Consider the following 17,719-nt stretch of genomic DNA (forward strand, 5'->3'; position numbering starts at 1 on the left):
AAAAAGCAGACAATAACTTTAAGTAATGTTAGCATTTACTCCCCCGGGTGGAATTGAAGAGTCGCATAGTGTGGGGGAGGAACGATCTCCTCAGTCTGTCAGTAGAGCAGGACAGTGACAAAAGTCTGTCACTGAAGCTACTCCTCTGTCTGGAGATGACACTGCTCAGTGGATGCAGTGGATTATTCATGATTGACAGGAGTTTGCTTAATGCCCGTTGCTCTGCCACAGATGTTAAACTGTCCAACTTTACTCCTACAATAGAGCCTGCCTTCTTAACAAGTTTGTCCAGGTGTGAGGCGTGTTTCATCTTTATGCTGCCACCCCAGCACACCACCGCGTAGAAGAGGGCACTCGCCACAACCGTCTGGTAGAACATCTGCAGCATCTTACTGCAGATGTTGAAGGATGCCAACCTTCTCAGAAAGTATAGTCTGCTCTGACCTTTCTTACATAGAGCATTAGTATTGGCAGTCCAGTCCAATTTGTCATGCAGCTGCACTCCCAAATATTTATAGGTCTGCACCCTCTGCACACAGTCACCTCTAATGATCACAGGGTCCATGAGGGGCCTGGGCCTCCTAAAATCCACCACCAGCTCCTTGGTTTTGCTGGTGTTAAGATGTAAGTGATTTACAAAATAAAAAAATATAAACATATTTAAATGTGCCATTGGGACTGTGCTAATATTTCATATAGTGACTTGTGTCACACAATATCAATTCCTGTTGTCCCATGGTAGCAGTGAAGCACTGCTGCCAACAACAATATGGTTGCTGCAAGGAAAAAACACCCACAAGGGTTTTTACTGGAAAAAATAAAAGGCATCACACAAAAGAATAAGTAAAAACAACCTAAACCCAAAGCCAGAATTAAGTCAAAAAACACAAGTGCTGAGTTTAAACTATTCCAAAACCTCGAACCCATACCAGACATTAGTACATTGTATTCAGGGAGTATACAATGTCATTCATATACAGTGCACCAACAGCACAATGTCATTCATATACAGTGCACCAACAGCACACTAGAAACATAGTCAATACCATCCTTTTCATCTTCTTTTCCAAGGAGTAACACTATTTCAGTTCTGGAAAGCTGTTCCCTTTGATTTTTTTATTAACAGCATTTGTGAATATTACTGAGGTGTTATTAGAGTCACCTACAGTAACACTATGAAAAATTAAATAATTAAACTTAGTATTGGCAAGAAAATTATGATAAAAAGACCCCATTGAAACCATTCTAAAAACAATTTTTTCTGTGTAATTTTCAAGTAAATAGAATATGCATTTTATTTTTTAACTTTTGTGGTCCAATAAAACTGGCAGATAAATAATAAAGCTGTTTCTCTCCTGAAATAAAAGAGTGAGGTAAGACATTTTCCAAAAATTGATGTTACCATCTCATCACTTGATGACATTTTGAAAATGTCAGTCCCAAATTATTAGACGCTCCTTAAAATATAATCTTATTCAAATTCACTAAGCAGATTTATAGATTTCAAAAGCTGTTGAACGTTAGAACCTAAAGAATGCAAAGCTATGATTTATAGATTGTAAGCTACATTTTAGTTTACAGTGTAGTTGGAATGATGGAGTGTTATAGCTAGCAGCAACAAATGACATCTGCAGAGAGCCTGACAGTTGGCAGATATTAAGAACATATTTGGGAACTTGGCATCATTTCTCAGAGCCTGACACAAAGGCAGAAAGTTCTTCTGTAGACTTTAGACATTTATTAAAGTCATGGAAATGTACAGTATTCTGTATTGGTTTGTAGAATATGTTTTGGTATATTAAATGTATCTAGTGATGTGCCATTGAAATGTCTGAAGGGGGGAAATCTCCTCTACATAAACATTTCTTGCATTTCACTTCACTTAAACTTTTTGTGTTAAAAAATAGATAAAACATTGTAATAGATTTCTATACATATAAATTTCTTTAAGCTTCTAACCTTACAATTTATTTTTAGGTCCAAGGTTTATCAACATAACAAAATTAGTTGGAAAGACAGACAAATAATGTACCTGATATGTTCACTACTTGAATTCCTTATACATATGAGATAGTCTTGATTCTTTCAGACCACAGTTATATGCTTAAATGATTCCTATAAAATATGATATTTAAATATACTATATATTACTAGGGAACTGGAACTTATATCATTTATTAGAAAGGCAGACATGCTACTATTTAAACCCTTAGTTTTAAAGTCTATAAAACAGCACTTCATAATGTGAACGTATCTAGGAAAGATATAGATAATATATACACATATCTGAAGAGGGTGCATTTAGACTGTTTTGATTAAGTCAATGCACAGATTACATAAACAAAGATTAATGAATGGAAAAATTGCAAGACTAAATAGAACCTTCTGCCTCTCGTAGGGTGGCAGTTACAGATTCCTCACTAGGCTATATTTGATAATTAGATGTAAACACCCACCAACAGGATGTTTCATTATGTACAAAGATATAGACACCGAAAAGAGTACCAAGACAAACTGGTTCAGTTTTTTCATCTACACTTGCAAAATTTACTACACACCTTTTGATTTCCAGATCATCGCTAGTAGACAGGTCCACTTCATCCGGTCTCTTAGGCAATTTGTGCTCTAGCTGTAGCAGGAAGTTTGGGCTTTGTATCCTAGTCTTACTTTTGACGAAGCTTTCTATTGTCGAACCTCTTGATACCTGATCCACAGTATTTTGTGAAGATGCAAAATACCTCTATTGCAAGGGTTGTGTGTGCTCTCTTATCACTGCGATTCTGTTGGCAACAAAAGTTTTGCAGCGTGCACTTTCATTTGCAATGTACCTTAGTACTGTGGTGCTGTCAGCCGAAAAAATGGACCCTTGCAGGGGAATCTTTAGTTCTTGTTTTAACATTTGTCCATTTTGACTGCTACCACTGCTGCTGTGAGTTCTGATCTTGGTATGGTAACAGGTTTTAGTGGTGCCACTTTTGATTTCTCCATTAGAAATGAAAAATGTGTCTCATTTTCTTTGTTAGTCAGGAGGAGATAGGAAACAGTGCCACACCTGTTTTCTGAAGCATCTCCAAAATGATGCATTTGTGTGGTCATCATTTGACCAAATCTAGGCGGTTTAATGCACCTATCCACATTGTAATCCACAAGTAGCATCAAATCGTCCATCCATTTTTTCCATTGTTGGACATACTTAACTTCCACTTCTTGATCCCATGCATATTTCTCTTTACACAGTTCTCTTAAAATAAGCTTAGCAGGCAGTATGACTGGTGCCAAAAATCCAAGTGGGTCATATATTGAACTGACCACTGATAGAATAGCACAATATTACCTGAAACTTGAAACTGTCAGTCTGTGTGCACCATTGAACACCTAAGGCTCTTTCAACTGGCAACAAATCTTGTCTTAAGTCTAAGTCCTTTTGATCTATTGCTCTGTCTTCTTCAGGGAATGGACCACAAGAGTGCTCTACTATTACTTATCTATTTTGTAAGATAAAATCCTCCCTTTAAGCACAGGGTTTGAAGACCTTTGGCCAATTTTATGGCTTGGTCTTCTGTAGCAACTGGCTTTAAACAGTCATCAGCATAGAAATTGTATAGCACAGTGTTAACTGCTTCCTCTGGAGCAGTGCCTCTTGCATCCTCTGCTGTTCTTCTTAAGGCATAAGAAGCACAACTCGGTGACGAAGCTGCACCAAAAAAATGCACTGTCATTTTGTATTCCACATTGTTTAAATTACCCTCAGGCCACTATAGAAAACAAAGAAGATCCATGTCTTTTTCTGGAACTTGATAGAACATTGATTTAATGTCTGCCATGACAGCAATTCTGTTCCCATATGAATCTTGTAATCTCCAATGAGTTTATTAGTTAAATTAGGTCCTTTCAGTAACTGTTCATTTAATGAAAAGCCTTGGTAAGTGGCTGTACAGTCAAAGACCACTCTAATCTTATTTTTCTTTGGATGATATACTCCATGTTGGTATGTACCACACTCTTTCATTTTCAAGGGTTAAATGTTTAATGGGTACCTTGATGGCATATCCTTTGTCTAAAATGTCTTTTATGAAAGTTTTGTAATCCTCATGGAATGTTTGATACCTTTTAAGTCCAATAACACATTGTTCTGAAACAAAGCGATTGTTTGGCACTTTAAGTGTTTCATCTTTAAAAAGCAGATTAATACAATAGTGTCCATCTACTATCCTTGCAGTATCTGAGGCTATACACATGAATTTAATGTCCTCCTGTGACATTTCCTCCTTTTCCTCACAATTGCACTCTGGAAAGTCTATATTGTATTGCTGGAGTAACATTTGTTCTATCTCCATTATTGAGAGCATATTTGGCATTTAATCTTTTCTTCACAGTCTTTACTAAGATGTCCTTGTTTAAGGCACTTAAAGCATAAGCCTTTAGATTTTAAACAGTCAATTTTACTTTCATAAGTTAATGTCTGAATTGCACTGCATTCATTAAGATTGCGATTTTCATTGCAATAAAGACAGTGCTTACCGCTTGTATGTCCAGCCATCTCCGCCTTTTTGACTGAGGTGTCTGTATCCCTTTTTTCGTCAGTAGCAGAAAAGTTTGTAGCAAAACTGCTTTCTTTCAGGATGCCTTTCAAAGCATACTTCTCTTGATCAGTTTTATCCATTTTCTTCTTGAAGGTATGGCTTTGTATAGCTGAGCCGTACACAGGACTAAAAGCTGGTGTTTTCTGTTAGTCCAGAAAGTTCACTGATTCGGCGAGAGGGGCTTGTCTACTTTCCATCCTTTCAATACTCTGAACTTTGCATTGCCATGGTACTAGTAGGTCTTGAGGAAGTTTGGAGACTTTAGTACAAAGGTTATCATTACTTTCAAATTGTTGTCCGCTTTGTAAATTGGGCATAATGTTCGTAAATCCGCCCAGAAAGATTACATAATTACTCTGACCTTCTCCATCATTTGGCTTAATTTGCGACTGTCCTTTGTCTTTTCTCATATTTGCATCTGCTTTTGGTAGCTGGTTTCCATAAAGACTTTTGAGTTTCATTCTGGCTTTTTGATAACCTTCTAACGGTGACAAGTATTTATAGTTTTTAACAATTTCATGAGGTGAACCTTTAGTAAACTGTGCCAATAAGTCCAATTTTTCTTGCAGATTCTCTATCACTTCATCGATAGCTCAGTCAAATGCTCCAATAAAATCCACATATTTCAAGGGATCGCCATCAAATAGTGGGATCTTACTGTATGGCACATAAGGCACGTGAGTCTTTTACTGTTGTTCTTTCTTTTGATCGTAACACTTATCATAAAGCGGTTGTTGAAGAGGTGCAGGTGCTTTATACTGTTGATCATAAAGCGGTTGCTGAGGATTGTTTTTATTTTTGTTGTTATGTGGAAAGTCACGAATACTTGCTTCTTGTGGCTTTTTGCTCCAAACATCTGTTAGAAATGGCAAGAATATACTAATACAATTCTACTTATGGGGGTTTATAAGAACCTCCCATAGATTATGCATTGTCATCTAGTAAAATATTCATGAATCTTATAGAACTAGGAAAATGGCTCTTACATGTGCAATACATTTCAAAACATCTAAAGATGCAGGAATAATTGCTGAAAGATGGTTGGAAATCTAAATCATATATCATAACAAACACATGCCTGAAATCAGTGTAAATATTTACAGTATTGGAAGTAGTTTATATGCAAGTGCAGGTAAGCAGAATAGGAGGGAGGAAGGGAGCCACTCAACTGGTTCTGAGTCTGGGCATACTGCATAATCTGGAACACGAGAACCATCTGTGAGATGATATGATGACCCATCATCATAGAAAACCAAATAAGGATTTAGAAGTGGGGTGGTGTGCAGATCTATCCTAGGTAGGACAGTTTCCTGTGTAACAATTTCACAATTATGGGGTTCTCCATCCTTTGGGAGAGGTAAAAGGGTTGCAGGATTGAGATTTGTGCAATGCTGAACAATACTGAAGGGTCAGATAACAAACTATCTCATGTTTAGTGAATCTACAAACATGGAAATGTTCAGTAGCCTTGGATGACAGATGTGTTGCTACTGCAGAAATAATCCAAAATCCAAGGTCTTCAGTACCCACACATTTCTAAAAACGGGCACATTTGTTTCTCAATGATAGGCTTAGGTGTGTTAGTTATGGTTGAAACATGGTCTAGTGAGATGAAATGATATAGTCAGGGGTGCACATAACTTTTTCAGTGAGTTACTCAAGTGAGTACCATCAGATGGAGTTTGGTACACAATTCAATTCAAAGAGCTTTATTGGCATGACCATAAACAGTTTTGCCAAAGAAATTGAAATAAAACAATTTCTATAGCAGATTTAACAGTAAGGTAAAGAATTAGGGTACAAAATAAATACAGATACAACAACAATAATTCTAAAATAAAAATATAGCAGCAGCTTAAAAAGAGGTAAGAATCAGAAATACCTGATCACTCTATGCAGAGTAAGGTTTTAATAAGTACAACCTTCCTCACTGTCCTCTACTTCAGCTTCCTGCATGGTAGATGATGATGCTGCAGATGTATCTCCCTTTCCTTGGTTAAGCCTCCGCTTAGCTGTCTCCATTACACAGGTCAACCGCTGGTTTTGGGTCAAATGTCTCTGTGGTCTTCTTTGACTGGTGGTTGTGCATTAGGGCCATGAGGTGAGCATGTGACACACGAGATCTGTGCTTTTTTTTTATTATGTTAAGATTTGAGAATCCCCTCTCACAGGCTGCACCGCTCAAAAGCAGTGCAAGATACAGTTTAACCAATTTGACAATGTTGGAGTAAAGACCTGGATTGCTTGTACAGTATTTATCATCTGGACCAAGGCATACACAGAGGATGCTGCCAAGCATTTCCCTGTTTACGTTAAGCGCATCCATTCTGTGACAGTTGTGTCTTTGTCAAGACTCAGTGTGGATTCATAATTCTGAAGAATGGTACAAACTGTTGTGTTGCCAAAACGATGTAAATCTTGTATTTCCTGAGGCCAAGCTGAAGGATCAAATACTAAAAAATGATCAAAAACTCCTCAATTAACCTCCTGAGTAAGTTTATCTTGTCCCTGTCAGCATTAGCATTAGAAACAGTATATGCTCTGTAATGGCCTTCAGCATCAAGCAAAAGTCTAAACTGTCCTATGGCCACCATGAGTTCTTCCTTACATTCTCCAATGGTCAGCTTTTCCTTCTGAAACACAATGGGTATGGTCTTCAAAATCTTGCCAATGTCAAGCATATTGCCCAGAAAACACTGAAATTGGTCTGTGCAGATATGCTGCAAGTCACTGTTATCACTAGTGGCCCAGTTGCATTTTAATGGCTGGCAATAATCTTGATATTTTTACCAGTGTGTCATACCTCCATGCAGACCATCTGATATTATGAAATTTACCCAATTTCACAAAGGAGATCCTGTACTCTTCACACAACTTCTTAAACACAGCCGTATTTTTTGCTCCACCTTTTTGTAAATAAAGCTGCAGCAGCTTGATCACGGAGCAATTAAAGGTCTCACAGTACGGAACGTTGCGATCAGCTGATTCTCCACAGTTTTCTTGTGTGTGTGCGGTGCACAGAATGTGCACAAGGGAGTCTCCTACTGCAGCCAGTTGCCATAGTTTTGCAACAACGCTGTTGTATATACCGACATTAACAGCAGCCCCGTTTGTGCACACGGCGACCAACTTTCTCTTCCAGTTGTCTAAGCCTGCTTCCTGGAAAAGTTTGAGTCTGTCTGTTACAGCCTGCGCATATCGGTCAGCACCCAGTTTGATTAGGCCAAGGAACTCCGTGGTAAACTGCCCGATGTTGGACACAGACACATTGAAAACTCTTGCACGGTTTTAATGATGATCCATCAAAAATCAGTCCCCAAAATTCAGCAGACGCCAACTTTGCTTTCAACTCCGCGCTGATAGTGCGCGCCACAGTCTGCATTATCCGTGTGGCCACCTCACGTGAATGATACGCATTTCCAATATTTACTCCTAGCCGCTAATGTAAAGGAATATCATCAGCACAAGAAGATAAGGGATGAGCGCGTTTAGCTTTATGAAAGGCAAGGAGAAAAATATTACACAGAGCTTGCCGTTGTCCTTCATTTACCTTTGTTCGCCATCTAGCTAGAGGGCAAGTGAAAATTTCTTCTTGACTAGCTTGTTTATTAGATATAGCTTGTACTACATTCATGTGCTTCTTGCTCTTTTCATGTTTGTCAAATAACGGATGACTGAAATTCTTTGAGCCTGTGTAAAAGGCACTTGTTTTGTCTGCAATATGTGGATGCGAGCGGCACAACTTACATCACATTTCAGTGCGCTCATCATTAGATTCAAGCCACGGCACATCTTGGATCCACATTTGAGAAAAAAAACTCTTTTTTCTGCTCTGGCTCGGCTTGTTGTTTCTTTGCATGCGGTGAAACGCCAAAGTAGCTGCTTAATGTCTGTTGTATTTTAGACATATTGGCAACACAAGATAATCAAAACCAAAAAGAAAACAACGTATATTAGCAGCAGGAGGTGTTGATGCCCTCTCTGACCATCAGGTACGCACCGTCCCCGTAGGGACACAGATGACGTTACGCATTTACAATTTTTGTCACGCATGCGTACCAGTTATGCGCACCCCTGGGTATAGTTCTTTGAAAATATTCCCTAAATAAGTGACTTGTTCCGGACAAAATTGAAGTTTAGAGGGTAACCTTTATGGCCCTTTTCAGCTAAAGCATTTAAAAGAAATAAGAGAGTCAATTAGACATAAATCTAGTAATGGTGATGCTAAAAGCAGATCATCAATATACTGAATTAAGACTGACACCGTGAGCTGGATGTCTTCGCGGTGGTTCTTTAAGGTCTGACTAAATGCTAATGGGCTTTCATTATATCCTTGAGGTAGGACTTTCCAAGTATACTGCCTGCCTGTAAAGTACTGAGAAAAAGGTTGTAATGGATTAGAAAAGAAACTGCTGCATAGATCAACTACATTTTAGTGAGTAGTGGACTGAAGGATGGAACAGAAAATAGTGGATGGATCCAGCATGATCAGAATTCTAGGAATTACAAAAGAATTTTCTGCTCTCAATTCTTGTATAAAGTGCCACTGATCCGACTAAGGTTTTCTTACAGGAAAAATATGTGTGTTACATGAAGAAGTAAAAGGAAAAACAGCTCCTTGTTGTGAAATCTATCAACTACTGGTTTAATACCTGTTTTGGCTTCCGGATTTAGAGGATACTGTTGCACATTTGGAAGGGGGTGATCTAGATATACTGAAATGTGGACTGGTTCTAAGGAGTGGATATGCCCTTAATCATTCTTGCTTTGAACCCAAGGAAATGATGAACCATTTGCTAACCCTAGACGCACTGCTTCTGGTTTCAGGACTGCCAATTCCTTGATATAAACAGATATTAGTACAGATGACATGATTCAGCATTGTATCTAAAATATGAGGGGTAAAGGGTAAACAGGAAGGGAGCCAGTACAGTTTCATGTGGAACCACTGTTCTACTCATGACCATGTTCTATAATAGTTCTTAAGCTTCACAACCACTGTGTTACTCATGACTATGTCAGATAAACAGTTCCTAAGCTTCCCAAACTGTGGTCTAAAAGTTATGTAGTCCAATGTCAAGGACACAATTGTAGCATCAATCCTCATAGACCAGATCTTTTTCTCTGCAGTCTAGGTTGTATGGATTTGAATGCACTAGAGAAGTCAAAAAACAGAATCCTAGCCCTGTGGCCTAGATGGGAGTAAGCTGTACTCAGTATTTAGTGTAGCAGATTGTCGGGGTCATACCTGGCCGGGATGCCTGGAGGGACCGAAAAAGGACAATAATAGCTTCAGGGTCATGAGAGAGCAACCGCCCGGGACTAGGAGAGGACCATGGGAAAGGAGAAAAAGGGTTCTGGCCTGTTTGGACCCGTGGCCACCGCCAGTGGGCACCTCCTGCCTTGTAGGACCTGGAGAATTGTCACTTCCAGCACACCAGGCAAGATGGCAGATGAACCTGCCAGGGATGCCCGGAGTGCTTCCGGTGCAAAGGGCAGCACTTCCGCCACACCAGGAAGTGCTGCCGGAAGTGTGTCATCAGCCACCTGGAACACATCCAGGCAGGAATAAAAGAGGCCACCTTCCAGCAATCGAGGAGCCAGATTCGGGAGAGGGAGTAGGACGAAGCTCCCAGAGGGAGAATAGAGGCGGCCAAGGACAGAAAGAGAGAGAAGTTCATTGTGGGGGATTATTGCTAAGTGCTTTGTGTGTTGTTCGGGACTGAAACCTGTGTTTATTTGTGGAGGAATAAACGTGTGCTTTTATAAAGATGTGGTCTCCAACTGGTGGTGTCCGGGCAAATATCACAATAGACAACAGCATCATCCACCCCTAAGTCATCCTGATAAGCAAATTGCAGAGGGTACAGTGCTGTCCAAGATCTTCATAACATGTAAGGTCAGAGGCACTTGCCAGTAGTCGTTTAAGACTCATGGCTGCACTATCTTGGGTTTTCCATACAGCTGGAACCCTCTGTAGGCTCAGACTTGGACTGAACATACATTGAAAAACTATGCACAATTGCCCTGCTCACTCTGTCAGTACCTTAATGTTAACATCATCAGTTCTAGAAGCTGTACATTGATTTATATTCTGTGATTTCAAAGTTTCATTGACTTGCATGAGTTATTTCACTTTTAAGAATTTAATCAAGCTGAATTTTTACAATTACTTATGTATTAAAGCACACATTTGTAAATTAAGGCTAATAACCCTATAGAACCAGCCAACAAAATGTACTTTTGGTACCTTGTTGTGTGGAGAACATGTGTGTAGCAGAAATATGGTGAACACAAAGGCAGAGCATACAAATATGTCTCCATCTCACTTGTGACATCAAAATAGGTGGACTGCACATAATATAAAATTAGATAAATTATTACAGATGGAGCTGGACAGAAAGTCTGCTTGGACAGGTTTATGGCAGATGACATTTAATGTAAAAATTGTAAGGTATTACACTTAGGATTAAAATGTTAGAGATTTGAATCTTGAAAGTGCATCATGAGAAGGATGTACTGTAGAAGTCCTAGTGCACTTGTCACTATCTAGATCCAGTGTACAGAAGTGACCAAGTAGTCAAACAAGATGTTGTTCTATATAGCAGAATGTGTAGAGTACACAATGAAAGAAGTTATGATTAAGCTACAAGTATTGCCTTGAGTGCTTTGTGTAGTTTTGGTCTTGATGCTGCAAAAAGATATAGCAGCATTAGCAGTAGTCTAGGGAAGAGCAACTAGACCAGAAAGATTTAAAAGAATCAAACCTTTTCCATTTAAGCAAATGGATATTAAGAGGTGTATTTTCACATGCAAATACCACAGTGGTGAAATTACATCATAAGCTATTGTTTAAAAAAAAGTAATGATTTAATAATTTACTATTGGCTCCAGCAGACCCCCGTGACCCTGTAGGATATAGTGGGTTGGATAATGGATGGATGGATAATTTACTTGTTTTAATTATCAAGTGAGAATACACTCTATAAGAGTGTTCTGAAAAATACAGAATTGAAATAGTCTGTTTGCAATGGTAAAATAAATATGTTCGAAAAGTTTTCATATAAGGAAGACGGAAGTAGTTATTATTCAGTAATCATGTCACCATAGAGTTTCAACGTGTTGACTAGCACATGCAAACAACAATTTCACATTACTATGTACGTGTGATAATAATATCCTTATAAATCTATAACATATTTGAAGTTATTAAAAATTATGAATGGTAAGTTTTTCAGTAAGAACATGAGGAAACTCACTGAGTAGCACTCCTCATTTAGAAAAATTTGTAATGTTAGAAGAATGTATTACTTGTTTTGCTGGATTAACAAAAATACATTTTATGGCAAAGTATATCCACATTCACATTAAGTCATCTTTTGCAAATCTTTACAGAATAAGAAAGTATGAAAGTATGCAACATTGACAAAAGAAAAATACCTTTTTGTCTAAAAATATGTCTTACTCTTTTCTACAGGTGTGGTCTAAATATGATGCACAATTATGGTAGGTTCACAAAATTTCATTTAAGGAAAAAAAGATGCCAGAAAACAATATCATTGAATATATTAATTTAGTTTCCTAGTCATCCTCCAGAGGGCAATAAAATGATTTTAATGCATGTATCTAATCATCTTAATGGAGGTTGATGCACTTTAATTTTTGTTTATGGAGATATAATGGAAAAAAAAACTTTAGGGTAATAAAAGTGGATCATTTCGATTTGGACTTTTACTGTAACATTGAACAATGAAATATAAACGTGCTGCTGTTATTCTTACACAAAGCCTGCTCATTAAGCATCGGAAATAACCAGACCGAGGTTTAAAATAAACAGAGCACATGTTAAAAGCATTAGTAAAATCACCAGTTTGGACATTTTATCAATTTTAAATGAATCTAGTTCACACAGCAAACATCCCATTTTTGTGTGAGCATTCTTGATTGATCTCACAACACAGGAAGTCAGTGATTTATTTGGTAGTTCCTAATTGATACAAAATATATAGCAGTGTACCTGTAAATTTCCAGGAAACTAATAAGTATAACTTTGGTTTAACAGTTACATATTTATAGGCAACAATCCTTGGTTGGTACATTCAATAAAAAAAACTAAATATCAGGCATTGTACTATTGTCTAAAAGTTGAATTAAAAAAAAAACTGAAAAATAATTATACTTTAGCTAAGTAATCTAACACAAATTTCATCAGAATATATAAACTGTATATTTTGCATTAATAAAATATGCATACTGTGGTTTCCCAGGGTTTGCTCCTGCCTTTTGCCCTGTGCTGGATGGGATTGGCTCCAGCTGACCCCCGTGACCCTGTGTTAGGATATAGCAGGTTGGAAAATGACTGACTAAAATATGTATATTACTTTAAAAATAAAATCCTGACAATTTTTGCTATTGTCTATTATGTTCTGTGTTTGTTGATGCTGAAGGACAAAACAACTATCCTTTTCAAGTTTGCTAAAAAGTATACATAGTACAATGAAATTATTACTAATACAATTATGAATGATTACTCCTCAGAATAGTGTCAGTAACAAAATACTGGCAAAAAGTAAGTGATTTTTTGTGTACCATGGTACTGTGTAGTATAAACCTACAGTGGTTTATTTGGTAATGCTGCTCTGTAACATTATTTGGTAACACTTTTTGTAACTGTAAGTTTCATTATTAGGTTACCAGGATTGCACTGAATTATCATTCACATCTGTTTTCAAAATTATTACTGCAAACTATCAATGTTAATATTTTCTTATTAAAATTCATGTAGTGCACTAATTTATTCTTCTACTAATCACAACTCAATCATCATTTTCTTTTAATTTTTACCTACTGTCTAATAATGTTCTCTAAAGGAAGTGAAGTGGATTTGAAAGAAGACAACCAAATGACTATCAGAGCCACTATATTCAATCAACTCCTTTTTTAGATAACATTGTTTGGCTTACTTTGTTAGATTTTTAGCTTTTTCTTGTACTTTCATGTTACAAATAACGTACCCTTCCATTCAAACAAGAATGTTTCTTGCTCCTCGTTATCCCTACATTTGAAATACCCCAACTAACTGGTATAATGTGCAAGTTAAAGTGCCCATAGATCGACTAAAACTGCTTTTTAGAAGCTACTTTTTTCTAAACTTACTTCCAAGTGCACATAGTAATCAAAGCAGAAAATGAATGTGTTGCTTGCAGCCCCTGAACAGCTGTCCTTGATGTTCCCCCATAGACACATTCATAAACTTAGTGTAACTACATGCAGCTGGTAAGTAAAATCACCCTGAACAGTAGCCTTTACATATTAAGTTGACTTTAAAAATAATTTAATGTTCAGTTTACAAAATTAAAATGCACTTGATAAGATTAAATAAATTTAATTTAATAAAAGCTATTACATTATTTTTGTAAGTTGATGTTTAACAATCTTGAGAATATCTGCGTACTTTATTCATTATACTGAAACTAACTGAGCAATATGCTACATTCAATGAACAGAAACCACCTTAACATTAGAGGAAAATAAAAAGAAACAAATATGGCATAGCATAAATATGGTGAATATGGCACAAGTGTGGCATGTCTAAGTTAACACACAATAAACACAAAATTTTACTTTTTAGTAGGAATAATGCCATAATAAAGATAGTTGCCATCTCATGTCTCACTTCCTTGTTGTTGTTTTCTGAGTTTGGATAAACCGATAAGCAGAATTTGGTGCACTTAGTTATGATCTAGCAATGGACTTGGTCGCAGAGAAGACGTTAAAGAAGAAATGTGTCTTTTTAGGTAGGGCAATGTCTATGGACTGAGATAAAGGTCTATCCCGTACTTGCATGTCTGAACCTTTCTATTTTTCACAGTACTTTATGTTTTATTCACAGATTAGCCAGGGAGAACTACTGTAAGTGTGCTGTGCTGCAAGAGCCATCTTGTTTTCTTTTTACTGTCTTTATGTGTTTGGGTTTATTATGTTATCCTGTTCCCCCTGTTGTTGATGAGAACCAGAAAAATATTTAATCAATGAATTAAGGCCCTTAACCTGAAAGATGCTGCAGGAGTGTTGTACAATGGCTGACCCTAACCTCTGTTCACCAAAGGTCATGCGAAAAGACAGTTTCCTATTGGGGATTAAAAAAGTGTATCAAATCAAAGTCAAAAATTACACTCAAAATATGTGACTATGTGGTAATGGATAATAATTAATGATATAGTAAATATTGTCTGTTTGTTATTACTGTTCATTCATACTTTTAAAAACTCTGATTTCCTTTTTGTTTTGAATAAGCACAAGAATCATGCTGCAGATGTACAGTATAGTAATTATCCACACATTCACTCATTTGCTTTCCAAAGCACTGTCCGTGGTACTTGTTGCAGAATAATTAAGAACATTAATATGCCTTTGACAGGAATAAGTCATTCATCCAAATATAGCCCATCATTTCCTGTTCAAAGTGTCAAAGATATTGTCAGTATTTCAAGTTCTTTCTGCTATAGTACTTGGTAGTTGTTCCAAGTATATGTTGCAAAATGGATAGACACATGTTAAAAATTCTGATCTCATCAGTGTTATCTAGACTGCTGTGTAAAATGAGCAGAACTCCAGGAAAGGACAATTTATAGTATTTGTCTTGCCCTGTCTCCTTCACCTACAGTAGATTTTTAAAATTGTTTGCCAGAACTGGTAGGCTGTCCCTTCCTCTGCCCTTAAATCCAGAACAGACACTAATAATCAGATACACTCAAATTCTGACCACGGCCTTATTCATATGCTTTCCTTGGAAAATGGTATACAACACAAAAAATATACAAAAAAACTCCTTATCAAAGTAACAACACTGTGTTTCTGACTCCTTAATTATTGAGTATGATATTAATTACTATTTTAGTTAATCAGGGAGTTGTTTAGAAATGGGCTACCGTGGCTTATAATGCTGCATTACTACTGAATAATATAATTACTGAAGCTCCAAAATGAGATCTGAATTGTTGGTTACCTCCAACTCTGTGTTCAGTGACTTTGTGTAGTGTGCATACCATACCTTGAACTTTCAAACGATTGTGACTCACCTCAACATCTATGGACTAGAATCTTCTCCTGTGCCATTTTAGGGGTACACATTATCTCTTCTAAAGTAATTCAGATGATTTCCAACAAATTTTTATTATGACACAGACTAGCCCCAAGTGGTGTCTGGTGAAAAAAAAATTGGGTGGGGATGCAGTTTTTGGGGGGACCAACTGAAGCAACACTTATCTATTATATGGTACCTTTAACACTCTAACTACCTATCTGTTATATAAAGTCTTTCATATCTATCTATCTATCTATCTATCTATCTATCTATCTATCTATCTATCTATCTATCTATCTATCTATCTATCTATCTATCTATCCAGTCATTCCACAAGCTCTTGTGGTCCTCATTATAGTGTCAAGGCACATCTTGGCCTATCCATTGTGACACCCATAGGACAAATCCAGGCTAAAATGTATTATACTCTTTCCACCATGCTGCCCAATTTGATGCCAGCTTTCCCATTTCTACTGTACTCCAAAATCTCAGTCTGTTACATCTGCAGTCTCCTTATTCTTTCCATAACTTTCCCTATTGATGTGGAAAGGAACAGGTGCACCTACTACTCATATTTTATATTACACCTGTCTGTAAATTGCACATCCCTCTGCCAACTTGCCCAGTTCCCCATTCCACCAAAAACCACACCCTTCCAACGTGGACTTCCGGATGTCCCATAACACAGTCACTGCTAATAGGGTGCCCAGTCCTTGGCCATTCCCACTGTAATCTAAATCCACATCATACAATCACTACTCCTCTGATTTTTCTGAAGTGTAGCATCCCATAAACTGATTTAACACACATACAGAGTCATTCCCAACCTAGTTACATTCTACACTTGCTGCCAGTCTGCCCAGTCCTGTGCAAGTTTGCCAGGATTACCTCACCTGGGCACAAATTCATATTGTAAGATCCACAGACCACCACATCTTAAAACATGTCACCCCCCAACCTGTATTGTACTTCATCCACATGACAAATCCAACCTAAATCTTATTCTGTCTTTATGGTCAGGCTACCTATATTTTCTTGAACATAAATTTTGCCCTCCTTTACTTCAGGCCAGAAAATTTTTCAATTATCTTCTGCCTAAATCAAGTCATTTCACTAAACCTCCCAAAAAAAATTAGCCTCATGCTATTGTCTAGATCCACATTTTCCCGACCTTTTTTCTGTATTGGCCCACTTTTTGTAACCAAAATCATCCCAAGGCATGCCACTATCTTAGTAACCACAAACACATATACAGTATATCTCATACACTTCCTTAGCTGCCCAAATGGGTGGGACTACTGAAGAAGCCAGTAAAAAAGGAGCTCTGAGATCAGTGTTCGCAGACACAGAACTTAGTGAGCACTTTGGTGCCATCTCCAAGCTGCTTTGCCCTTTTGCACTTTGAAAGAGCAAACAGGGAAAGCAAAAAAAGACATTACATACACCACATCCAGTTAGCAAGTCCCGTTTGTCATAACAAGAGCAGGAAAAACTGGAGCTGTGTCCCCAGAAAAAATATGAAAGCAAGCAATTAAAGGGGAACATCAGATCATCTAGCCATCCATCCATTATCCAACCCGCTATATCCTAACTACAGGGTCATGGGGGTCTGCTGGAGCCAATCACAGCCAACAAAGGGCGCAAGGCTGGAAACAAACCCCAGGCAGGGCGCCAGCCCACCGCAGGGCTTGCACGCACATGCACACACCAAGCACATACAAGCACAAATCGACAATGCACCTAACCTGCATGTCTTTGTACAGTACTGTGGGAGGAAACCAGAGTACCCGGAGGAAACCCACACAACAACAACAACAACATTTATTTATATAGCACATTTTCATACAAACAGTAGCTCAAAGTGCTTTACATAATAAAGAATAGAAAAATAAAAGACACAATAAGAAAACAAAATAAATCAACATTAATTAACATCGAATAAGAGTAAGGTTCAATGGCCAGGGGACAGAAAAAACAAAAAAACTCCAGACGGCTGGAGAAAAATAAAATCTGTAGGGATTCCAGACCATGAGACCGCCCAGTCCCCCCT

The 17,719-nt window shown here is 37.6% G+C and overlaps 1 pseudogene; it reads right to left on the reverse strand.

The window, feature by feature from the left end:
- Positions 1–3,246: 3,246 nt before the first annotated feature.
- LOC120524460 lies at positions 3,247–4,663 on the reverse strand (annotated as a pseudogene).
- Between the last annotated feature and the right edge of the window lie 13,056 nt (positions 4,664–17,719).

This window comes from Polypterus senegalus, chromosome 2 (genome assembly GCF_016835505.1).
Source record: "Polypterus senegalus isolate Bchr_013 chromosome 2, ASM1683550v1, whole genome shotgun sequence".
Taxonomy (NCBI): Eukaryota; Metazoa; Chordata; class Cladistia; order Polypteriformes; family Polypteridae; genus Polypterus; species Polypterus senegalus.